Below are 12592 nucleotides of genomic sequence, written 5' to 3' on the forward strand. Positions count from 1 at the left end.
GCCTCACCTTTCCAGGATCCTGCCACAAATTTCTTTATTCTGTTTTATGAGTTAGCCCCCAAATAAATTCCTTTGATCAATGAGCAGACTCCTTGGATTGATAGCAATATAATCCCAATAGAAGAGAAGAATTTAAAAAAAGAAAGAAAGAAGAGAAAAGAAAGGGAGAAACATTTAAAGGCACCACCATGGGAAACGTCCAAGAGGCATTCCACCCTTTCTTTTCCTGACGTAATAAAGCATCTAAAATCAGGGTTGAATAGTAAGCCTAAAAAGCCCTATCATCTTTTGACATAAAATGTAGCCTGAGTTCCAAATTACAAAGTATGACTTTCTGTGATTTTTTTTCTCCTCTTCCTTTCTCTTCTTCCTGAAGTAACTCTGATTTCCTGTTTCCTGTTAGAATCAAGACCATGACTGGATAAACTTGTCAAGAAGAGGAAAAAGAAGAAGAAAAGATGGGTTACCTGTTTCACATACACTGCTTCATCTGCTTCTCAAAGCTCTGGTTTAGGTACTGTTATCACAAGCTGCTTATCTGAAATGGTTGGTTGAGACAGAGGTGTTTTGGAGTTTGAACTTTTTCAGGTTTTGTAATATTTGCATTGTGAAGTAAGCTGTCTAGGGAGTTACTTTAGGATATGTATATGTGTATCCACATATTCTAAGGGTAACTTCACAAGCCATCACAGTATTTTTAGTACACCTACCTTAATTTCTTTATTATTATTATTATTTTGAGACTGATGTTGACACTTGATCCTCCAATGCACCTAAATTTTGGTTGTGACTTCTCACCTGAGGGCAAATGTAGAATTTTCCATTGTGACAATCATTAGTTGCTATGGATGATTGATTGATAAATAAAACACTGATTGGCCAGTAGGCAGACAGGAAGTATAGGCGGGACAAAGAGAGAGGAGAGGTCTGGGAAGTGGAAGGCTGAGGCAGAGAGACACTGCCAGCCACCTCCATGAGAAGATGTTAAGATACCGGTAAGCCACAAGCCATGTGTCAACTTATAGATTTATAGAAATGGGTTGATTTAAGATATAAGAACAGCTAGCTAGAAGCCTGAGCCATTAGGCCAATCAGTTTAAACAATATAAGCGTCTGTGTGTTTATTTTATAAGTGGGCTGCAGGACTGAGGGGGGTTGGCGGGACCCAGAGGGAAGCTCTCCAGCTGCAATCAGTGTTCAAAATTTTCAATTTTCAACTTTTTTCATATTGAGAATATCCAATGTAAATTCTCTTCTACATAAAAGAAAATCAAGACTAGGAGTTTCAGGACACCCATGCTTATTCAGCTTGTGTTTCCAAATGTGAAGTTACCTGTCTATGACTTTCCCATCCTATCCTCACAACTTTCACAAATGCTTAGCTAAATTTATCCAGTCACTCTTGCCTCTGTTTGTATGGGTCCAGTTTTTACCTTGTGTTGTTCATAACTGAGACAGCCTGTGGAGAACCTGAGCTTCTGTTTTCCAGGCTGGCTTTCCTTGGCCTTTAGGAAGCTGTGAGCCTAATCTGACCTTTTTTATTCTGAAAACAAAAGGGGTGTGAAGCTACTCTTCCTAGTGGGTATATGAAAATTAACCTGTGATGGGTAACTTGTAACAGTTTAAATGATGGAGTTTGTCCTGTTTTCAGAATCAAGCATTTTCTGCTGCATTGAACAAGGGTAAAAACAAGTTCTCCAGATGTGGTTGTCTCAGCTGAGGTGTCAGTACTTTGACTTACTACGTTTGTCCCATGAAATGTAAATTATTCTTTCCTGAAGATTCTTACCTCAGCTGAGTTAGCCACAACCATGTAAAATATGACTGCTAAGCCCAAATGTTGTTACATAGCAAACCACCGGTGAGACACTGAAAATGCATAAACTGAACCTGACTAAAAATGTCTTAAATTACAGTACCACCGTTTGTCCTGTCATTTAGAACTTAGATAATATCATTTATTTCCTTAGGTTTTGTTCTCTTTTCTCCTATAGAGCAAGACTTTATAAACTGAGTGTTCGGTTTAGGCAGAGCACATATAGACAGTATAGGCAGGAATCTTCATTAAATATGATGTTGGCTGGCTGTGATGGTGTACACCAGGCCTTGGGAGGCAGAGGCTGGAAGATTTGGAGTTCAAGACAAGGCTGAGATGCAAACTGAGTTCTTGTCTCTAAATAAGTTAATGATGTAACAAGTCAAGGACTGATGGACAAGCAAGGTGACACAGCAATGTAGTTCAATGTAAACCTCTTTTGTGAAGATGAAGTACAAGTCTAGTAAGTCCTGAGTATATTATTTTGCAACAGCTTTAAAAATGGTGGAACAGATGGCTCTGATTATCTCCAAAGGAAGGGAAGGCTTGGAGAGCTTTTGCTTCTTGTTTAACCATTTGGCATGAACTGTACACTGTTGAGTTTTGAATACTCTGGTTTATAAAATCATAATCGCGGGCTAACCGTTCATTCTCACGATCTGACCCAACTTCCCGTGCCAAGTCCTGCAATTCATACTCTTTGTCCCTGGCTTACACTGGATTTCCCAACATTTCATGTCCCAATTACTCTCTGAACCTGGATTTCTGAACAGTGAGAGTATGAAGCTCACCCTACGCATTTCTTTCAGTGAGAACCGCTCCCTTTAATCCTGTTCCCTGTCTACCTCTGTTCACTAATGGAACATTTTATAGGTTGCAAATATTTTATTTGGATTGGGCTGAACTGATTCTCTGAAAAGTGTTAACCTAAGTAATATACAAAGGCTTTGTACAGATAATTAAGTTTATTGGAGAATATCAGAGCATTACAAGATGAGTCCACATGTCATAGTAAACTATGCTGAGGAGCATTAAATAAAATACTATAAATAATAATCTTTGGCTATGATTAAAACCAAGGTGATGTCATGCCAAGATTACACAGTTGTATAGTCATTCTTTCAGAAGCATGTGTGTGTGTCTCTGAGAGTTAGAGGTTTTTTTGAGTTGTTCCTCTTACAAAGCAACCACACTTCAAGGAACTTAGTGAACTCACATAACTACTGATGTGTATGTTAGAATGCTACCCTCCTGCAGAATTCCTTAAATTTATATTTTAGTTAGGATATTTATTGCGGTGATAAAACACCATGACCAAAAGCAACTTGGGGCATGGAGGAGTGTAATTTCACTTAAACTTCCAGGTAACAGCTCATCACTGAGGTAAATCAGGCAGAACTCAAGGCAGGGTAGGAACCTGGAGGCAGGAGCTGATACAGAAGCCAAGGAAGGGTGCTGCTTACCGGCTTGCTCCATGTGGCTTACTCAGCCTGTTTTCTTATAGCACCCAGGACCGACAGCCCACAGTGATCTGGCTCTACTTCATTAATCATCAATCAAGTAAAGGCACCACAAGTTTCCCCACAGGGCATTCTGTTAGGGACATTTTTTTCAGCTGAATTCTTCTCTTCCAAAATGACTCCAGCTTTTGTCAACTTGACATTAAAGTAACCAGCATACTTTCTGCATCATTTAATTTAGGATTTAATAAAAAAGTGGTTTCATTTTAATTCTGAGAACTTTCACAGGTACTTCTCAAAGAATCCTCAACATTTCATATACACTAGTTCTCTTGGACCATCTGTGTGTAGGATTATTTATCCCTAACACAGTTCAGCCTCTCTGGTTCTCCTCTTCTACCAGATTTGCCTCTTCAAATACCATATTTCTCCTGGCTTTGAAATAAAGAACAATTCAGCTCATATCTTTTTTTGATCCAGTAATTGGCATCTCTTATGACAAGTAGCTATCAATAATTTCTTCTGAAAAAGCATCATAGAATATTTTTAAAATATAATCATAGGAATGGTAATCATATAAGCAACAATTTGAAGTCTTTTAAAGAAATGGCATTCATCATTTTCTCTTTCATAAATGTAAATAGATGCTAAGAAAATAAGGAAGAATGGAATCCTCTCATGTCTGCTCTTAAAGATGCTGTGACTGGCCGGGCGGTGGTGGCGCACGCCTTTAATCCCAGCACTCGGGAGGCAGAGGCAGGTGGATCTCTGTGAGTTCGAGGCCAGCCTGGGCTACCAAGCGAGTTCCAGGAAAGGCGCAAAGCTACACAGAGAAACCCTGTCTCGAAAAACCAAAAAAAAAAAAAAAAAAAAAAAAAAAAAAAAAAAAAAAGATGCTGTGACTGGCTAATCGGAGCCTTTAGGAATAACAGGTGTCATTCAGTGTGTGTCTTTCCTGCATTTATCAAGAACTGTATTTCTAGGCTTCATGTGTCTTTTCCTCACTTTGCTTTTCCTATAACTATTCCTGTTCTCAGCTGAGACACGTAAAAAGTCTTAACTGAGGCTGAGCAGAATTCCTCTTCCCTCCTTTTAGGTGTTCCTGGACCTCCAGATGTTTCCTTCTATCTCTGTTTCTTTGTTTTATTTCCCCTTCTTTGATTCCGAAGCATCTGGAAATCAATTCCATGTCTGGCTTCTCAGAGACAGTCCCAGAAAACTCAAGCCCTCCAGTCCTTAAGTGCCTGCATGTCCTGAACTACTCACATCCCATTGGCCACTTGCAGTGCAGTCATTGATCAGGCAGTCCATGCCAGAATGCAGATTATATTACTATGGATTTACTTTAGGTAACAATGACTATATCACCAGCAGAAGAAGAAATTTATTGTGGGAATTGTACTGTAGGAGCTGAGGAAATGAAGACAGGAAGGGAAATCTGAAAGATCAGAGAAAGAAACATAGCTAGTAGGCATGTTGTAGTGACCTATGGAGAAATTGTGAGGCTGGGCATATCCAGTAGCTAAGCTAGGCTGGGAAGGGGCAAACTGGCAAGAGTTATGGGAGGTCTGTGCACTTGAGGCTAAGTGAAAGGTAGAGGTTTGGGGGAGCTGTGCATCAGCTGACCAACAGACAAGCTAGACATGATGGGCAGATGGAAAACTAGTGTGATGGCTAGTTTTGTGTCAATTTGATACAAGTTAAAGTGATTTAGGAAAAAGAAAATTCAATTGAGATTGCACCCACTAGATTGTCCTGTGTCCAAGACTGTGGTGTATTTTCTTGATTGGTGATTAATACGGGAGGGCCCAGATCACTGTGGGTGGTGCCTCCCCTGGGCTGGTGGTCCTGGGTTATGCTATAAAGAAAGAAGGCTGAGCAAGCCATAAGGAGCAAGCCAGTAAGCAGTACTCTTCAATGGCCTCAGCATCCGTTCCTGCCTCTAGGTTCCTGCCTTGCATTCCTGCCCTGACTTTTCAGGAAGATGGATTACAAACTGTATAAACCCTTTCCTCCCAAGACGATTTTTGTCATTGTATTTTATCACAATAGAAGCCTTAACTAAAACACTGGGCAAGTCAAGCCACAGAGAGGAGTATAGGTTAAAGCAGACAATCTTCCAGTTCCATCACTGGCATCATTAATTAGTTCCATGAACTTGCATTTATCTAGCTATAAATATAGTTGAAATACTCATATTTGCATATCTCCCATTTTTTTCAAAAGATCCACACTCATTTCTAAATTGACAGTGAAATTTCATAATCCTAAAATAGGTTCAGAAGATGTGTTAACTCACATATTTTAGCTATTGACAGTTTATAATAAACTCATATTATCATTATTTTTTCATGTATCCATGCAATGTGCTCTAAACACAATAGCAATTTCTTGCACACCCTCATTAATTTTAAAATTACAGTAGTAAGCTCTTAGTAACCAGAAATTTTACATTGTTCCATTTTCTTCTTTAACTTGTATTTCCACTCCATTTCTCCCACAAAATTTTATCCTAACATAATATAGTTTTATGCTTGGAGAGTTTTATTGATAACATTTTAAATTTTGCTATAATAAAATTTTGTATATAAATTGAAATTAATTTTTGTATTCTCTGTTGCCATATGACCTATTATCATTTTCTCTGGTTAAAGATATCTTTATAATTACAGTCAATACATAAATGAGCAAAAAAAGCTAAGTGTATTATGGAGACTGATAAGTAAACTTCAAAAGTTAAGATCAGTTAGCAATGCAGATTTATTATGTTAATATATATGTGTGTCACCCTTCTCTGACAATGAGGAAATGGATTCGTTCATCAATATTTTTATTTCATCAGCTACATCTTTATGTAACCAGCTTCCTATTTCCAGCACCTCCATAGCCCCATTCTCATAACCTGCTTCCCAGTGGATTCTGCACTCTGTACAGGGCAAATATGCAGATGCCTTCTCACACTGTTTATGTAGGCTTCTGCTTGTGCTGTTGGAGTTGTTGGGATAGTTTGCTCTCTCTCATCTACAAACTCTTGGACCAAATTTTGCCAAAAGGAATTGAGGGAGGACGGAAGAGAGATGAAATATGTTTAAATGCCATTTATTAATGCAAATGAGTAAGTTACACTGATAAGATAGAAAAATATACATTAGAAAATATAGGTCATTTTTAAAATTTTCTGTTTTAATTTTTGCTTCTTAAATCCAGTGTTTCATCTTTGCTATATTAATGAAACCATCTCTCTTACTTAAAGACATAAATTGCATATCTTTTATTGTTTGACTAATTCCATACATGTATAAATTGATCATATCCACTACAAAAATCCCGCCTCCTGTTCCCTCAGACATCTCTCCAACATATCCTCCTCCCACTGCCGTGTCCTCTCAAATTCTGTTACATCCACTGAGTCCAGCTGGAATCCAACTGGTGCTTCTGACTGGAATGTTGATAAATCTTATTGGTTTGATCTTGGTTTGATCTTGTGTAGGTAAACACAGCTTCTGTGGGGTATAACAACCATGTTATGTCCAGAAGACAGCAGAGCACTTTTTCCCATTCTCTGGCTCCCAACAGCCTTTCTGCCTCTTTTCTCATACTGTGCCCTAAGCCTTGGGTTGTGGGTTCATATAGACGTCCCATTTAGGACTGGGCCTTCATCAGTCCTTTTATTCTCAGTACTCTGATAAGTTATGAGTCTCTGTGTTAACTGTTGCCCACTGTAGAAGATAATTTCTTCTACAAAGGAGAGAGCAGCAGAAATCTGTGAGTATGAACACAAATATTTAGAAGACTTTTTACTAACATGTCCATGTATAAAATAGCGGTAGTAGTTTTCTCACTAGGGCTTATGAGCTCCCAAACAATGAGCTCCTGAAAGGATTTGTGCTACTGGGTATGGATTCCCTCCTGTGGAGTAGCCTTCAGATCCAATTGGAAAAATGTGAAGTTCTAAAACTAAAAACAAAATGAATTTTTAACAATTTTGGTATATTTAATTTACCCATACAGTTGTATCACCGTGCCCATTGGATGATCCAGCCACTAATGCTTTCTGCTTTTGTGTCTTTGCTCCAAATTGCTCTGAAAGTAAATGCTCTGGGATTGTGAATGTTGCTGTTACAGGTATCTCTTCCATAAGCTTAAAGTAATAATGTTAGTATATGAGCAAAAGAGTTTTTCCTACCTTAAGAAACAGGGGAGTGCACTGAGGGTGGCCATATCCATGACAGGTTTCTATTATGCATTGACATCTGAAGCTGATACATCATGTTATGAGAAATGTGACGTTGCTCCTATAAGTCTGAATTCCTTAACTCTGACTTAACCCTTGCAGTGTTGCTCTATATCATTCCTTCTTCTCTCCCCTTCCCTTCCATTTCTCTCTCATAGAGTAACTACTCATGTTGTCCAGCTTTCCTTGAAAAATCTCCATAATCCATAACCACCTTCGTAGCCAGAAGTTTTCTCCCATCCAGCCCGACCTACATTCCCAAGCTGCTTGTAAAATAATCACTCGGAAGCTTATATTAATTATGACTGCTTGGCCATTAGCTCAGGCTTATTACTGACTAGCTCTTACACTTAAATTAACCCATAATTCTTATCTATGTTTAGCCACATGGCTTGGTACCCTTTCTCAGTTCTGCCTTGTCATCTTGCTTTCTCTATGTCTGGCTGGTGACTCCAGACTCAGCCCTTTCTCTTCCCAGAATTCTCCTAGTCTGCTCACCCCATCTATACTTCCTGCCTGGCTACTGGCCAATCAATTTTTTATTAAACTAGTGTACAAGAGCATTATCACACAGCACACCTTCATATAAAATTTATTCAAAAGCCAATGATGTAATATTTTTATGATTATAATTAATAGCTGCAACTTTCAGAATTATTAAAAAAAACTGCTCTACATCTACATCTAAATGGCTACCATTTACTGTTTGGTATACATTTAAGCGATATTCTCATTGTGAAACACATTACATAGGAAAGCATCCAATTATTAATCAGGTCCTGTAATTTGTAGCATCTACAATTGTGTCTTAAAAGTGTCTAAGGTGAATGAAATGGTCTGGAGCAACTGTAGATGTTGAAAAGAGGAAGGGTGGTCTAGGGAACTGGTGAGACCCACCATATAAATACTGGCTTCCTTTTACTGTGCCCTGTGAGTGTTTTATACTTCGATGTCCTTTGTTAGATGTTTAGTTTTCAGGTTTTATCTATTGATTTTGGTGGGATGAGGCATGGGTTCCTCTCAGTGACCATTTCAGTCATTCAGGAATGCAGAAGTTGATTTTAAATGGAAGCTGTGTGTTCATTTTGTACTTTCCATGTTCATCAATAATGATAAACTTCAGACATAGAACAGAACTAGTATCACATTCCTTACTTCAAAACTTTTGAAACCATGTTTTGCTTTATCTTCCTTGGCATTCTATGACACATGGTGTGTCACTCCTTCCAGCTGCACCAGAACATGCTTGGCCCTTGGTGTCATCCTTTCCCATAAGGTGCTGTGTCAGAGCATACCTCTCTCCACTGTGGCTAGAGGTTCTGCTTTTGAGAAGACCTTTGGGTTCAGAATTCTCACTTTTGTTTTTTAGACCATTCCAAAATCACTCAAAATATGGTGGAAAACCCATCATTCTGTTTCAATAGGCTGTGGTATAACACACAAAACCTTTTTAGAAAATGACATTTCACGGTGCCACATAAGTCATAAGGTTTTTGATTTAATCTGAGTTTTCTGCACACCAGAACTGGGATGTTTTCTTGGGAAGTCAACCTCTTTCCCTGTCTTAGTTCTTCTGTGTGGCTATAACAGAGTAACAAAGATTGCTTACTTAATAAAGAATACAAATGTATCTTTTGCAATTCTAGAGCTTGAGAAACTCCAAAGCATCTTAGCAGAAGCCATGGTGTCTAGTGAAGGGCCACCCTCTAGCCTCTAGATGACACCCTGGATGTTGTGTTCTTCAGAGTGAAGGGAACTGCACCTCACATGACAGAAGATCAAAGGCCCCTTTAAACAGCACTAGCTGTCCCCTGAGAGCAGAGCACTCATGACCTAATTACCTCTTAAATGTTCTAACTTTTAGCTCTGCTACAATGGCAGTTAAATCTCCATGTAAGTTTTGGAAGGGATACACATACAGTCTACCTCTCATTGTTTGAAAAGGAATTTGAGAAGTGGCATATTGCAGCATAACTTCATTACAGTGTCAGTGACCAAAGGATGCTTGAAAGTTATTCTGTTTAAGGGAAGAACGCAACCCAGAAAAAGCTTGGCTACTGAAGAAAAGTGTTGGAACACATTCGAAGAGTGGAGTCATGTGAGGAGAATTCTGAATGTTTGTGAGAATGCTCCAAGAAAACAAGACCTGAGTCTTGTGACCCCCGTTTCTTCAGAACAGAAAGTTGTTCTTGGATTATGCTTTCATGCTCCTCTCAGTAGGAGAAGATAGGACTGAGCTGACTTTAGATTATTCATTACAACTGGTTGTAGTTATTTCTTTTTCTGTCTCTATGGAAAACATGTTTTTGCCCCATGCAGCTTGTCCTTGTGATTGTATACAGCTTGAACACATGATAACTTTACCTAGGTGACTCTTCTTAACCCTCAGAGTATAAATTGTCTGAAGCTCAGAATACAGTTGGCTACTGCATGAGACTTTAGTCTGCCTCATTTATTGAACCATTATCCCAGCTCCCACCACCTTTAGATCAGGAAACAAAAAGAAGTTTAAAAATAGAAATAGACCAGAGAAATTGCTTAGGTGTCCTGGATTTTGCTGACAATTTCTTACTAATGGTAGGTAAAAAAATGAAAATGAAACAAAACACCACCAAGAACAAAAACCACATGTTCATAAGATGTTTCACTATTCCCCTTTATTTTTGGAAAATTCACTACTACTGTCAGTTTGTAAAAATAAATAATAAGCAGAGTAAAGAAACAGATTGAAAAATGGAAAAAAAAACTTCATCTACACGTACTACACATAAAATTCATACTATACATTGGCAGGGGAACTGACATCTAGAATCTATAAAGAACTCGAAAACTAAACATCAAAAGAGTTTAACCCATAAATGTGCAAATGAGTTTTATTGACAGCTCTCAAAAGAACAAATAGAAATGATCAATAACGTATGAAAACATCTTCAACATCTTTAATCAACAGAGAAACTCAAAACCACACTGAGATTCAGTCTCACTCTGTGGGACTTCCTGCAAGCTTCAGGGACAGCAGGGAAAAGATCTGTATGGCATAAGAAGGAAACCTGGTTCAGCAGGACTTAGATGGGATTTTTTTCAAACTTCTGGAGTCTGACCTTGAGCTGTTTAGTTTTTACATATTTAAATACAGTAAAAGTTTGGAAAAAAAGTTTCTGCATGACATTATCACAACAAAGCTTAAAGTGTGACCACATCGAAACTCCATGTGTCCTTTGCAAAGTATGTGTCCTTTGTAAAACACCTGTGACCTCTTAATGAGTTCTGTTGACTGAGAAACAATGCTCAGGATAAGGGTTTGTAATAAGCATAAGGATGGGTTCATTGACTGCGAGGATGGACTCTATTGGCTGAGAAACAACGCTCAAACTAAGGGGGACTCAGGTGAGGGCTGGTTCCACAGAAGAGCAGAAGCTCACCAGTTAATTAAACAACATCTGCTCCAGCCTTCCAGGTGAACAGGTGTCAGTTTCTTCTGTTGAAGGAAAAGGTCCGCGTGTTTACCAAGTCTGGTTTCTCTAGTGCTGTCTACAAACATGTAGGCCTCATGCACCATCACTCCAGGAAGAACAGCTGTTGTCAAGGAGACAAAAACCCACAAATACTGGCCAGCGTGTGGGGAAAGAGAAACCTTGAAACACCGCTGATGGGACTGTAAACTGAGGCAGCCATAACAGCTACTATGGAAATCAGTACGGGGGCTCCTCAGCACACCAGAAAACTGAACTATATAGTTCTCAATGTTGGACTTGAAAGACTTGAAGGAGTATACCACAGACATACTTATATGCTGTGCCTATTGCTATACTATTCATTACAGCCAAGGCACAGAACCTGCCTAAATGCCCATCAACAGTTGAACAAATAAAGAAACTAAAAGTCTGTGAAGATAGTCCAGACAATAAGTGTAGGGACCTGGATCACATCATCCACATTTGATTTAAAGTTGGGCATGGCCGTGAGCATTTGTAATCCTAGTGGTAGAGAGACTGAGAGAGATCCCTGGAACTAGAACAGTGAGCTTCACTGGGCCGGCCTCTGTGGGGAAAGGAGTGCTTGTCCGTGAGACTGTGACAGCCAGTCTCCTAACCAGCTATCCAAGGGTGCCTTCAGGTGAGAACCGTGTGGGGTGCCTGGATGCCCCATGTCAATTTGAACATTTCTTGGTTCTTGGTTCTTAAAATATTGGGCATGGAACCAGGTGTTGCCTTGGTTCCTGGTGAACCTAAGACCGTCACAGGCAATGAGCACCAGCTGATGGCTATGAGGGGGTAATGGCAGTGCAGGTGGAAAGGGTTAAGCTTGATCTAGGGACGGGTACTCCCTCCCTATGTATATTGTACATTTCTTTTTTAGTCATAAACATTCGATCATCCAACCAGAGCTCCTTTCAGAGGTCAAAGGAGAGTTATCATTGACTACAGCTTCTGTGTAATACCAGCCAAGGGTCCACCAGCTTCAGACATTAGGTAGATGAAGCCTTGGCAGTCAGGTGAGTGAAGCCGTGGTAGCCAAGATGCATTCCTGGTTGTAGATGTAGCCTAACAGCTGGAGCTAGTCCTGCTGAGTTCATTGTGGGTAAAGAAAGTCAGGGAGGCCTCAGGAAAGTGCCCCAGGATGGAGAAGGTAGACCATTGATACAGTGGATGGAAAATTCTCATGCTATGGTGGACCTCATTAACATTTTATGTTAGTATCTCCTTACTTTCGAACATCCGAGATCACCTGACATGTGCTTGGAGTTGATGACAGTGGGCTTTCCGAGCACTTTACCAAGACTTTTGCAGGCTTGTTATCCTGCCCATCCTAAGTAAAGACACTTTGTTATATAGATGACATGATTCTACCCTCTGAGTGATTTTCAGATGCAGAACATGTTTGAGAGAAATATGAGTGCACCTGAAGAGTTAAGGGGTGAGCAATCAGCTTGCAAAGGGTGCAGGGGCCAAGTGCAGCTGGAAATTATTAGACACTTCCCAGTTTGGTAAAGTACAGATGATAGCCATCAAGAAGATGGAGAAGATGCTGCAACAGCCCATGCTTGGCGGTGCTACAGAGTGAACGAAGGTACCTTGACAG

At 39.5% G+C, this 12592-nt stretch overlaps 1 long non-coding RNA gene across 1 annotated transcript in view; it reads left to right on the top strand.

The window, feature by feature from the left end:
- The window catches only part of LOC128096037 (uncharacterized), a 37146-nt gene that overhangs the window by 5751 nt on the left and 18803 nt on the right, over window positions 1–12592 (top strand). Inside the window, exon 2 of the long non-coding RNA XR_008213512.1 lies at window positions 404–514. This is a non-coding gene — a long non-coding RNA (uncharacterized LOC128096037). The remainder of the gene's footprint in view (window positions 1–403; window positions 515–12592) is intronic.

Source organism: Peromyscus californicus, unplaced genomic scaffold (genome assembly GCF_007827085.1).
Source record: "Peromyscus californicus insignis strain IS unplaced genomic scaffold, ASM782708v3 Scaffold_5__1_contigs__length_169319896, whole genome shotgun sequence".
NCBI lineage: Eukaryota > Metazoa > Chordata > Mammalia > Rodentia > Cricetidae > Peromyscus > Peromyscus californicus.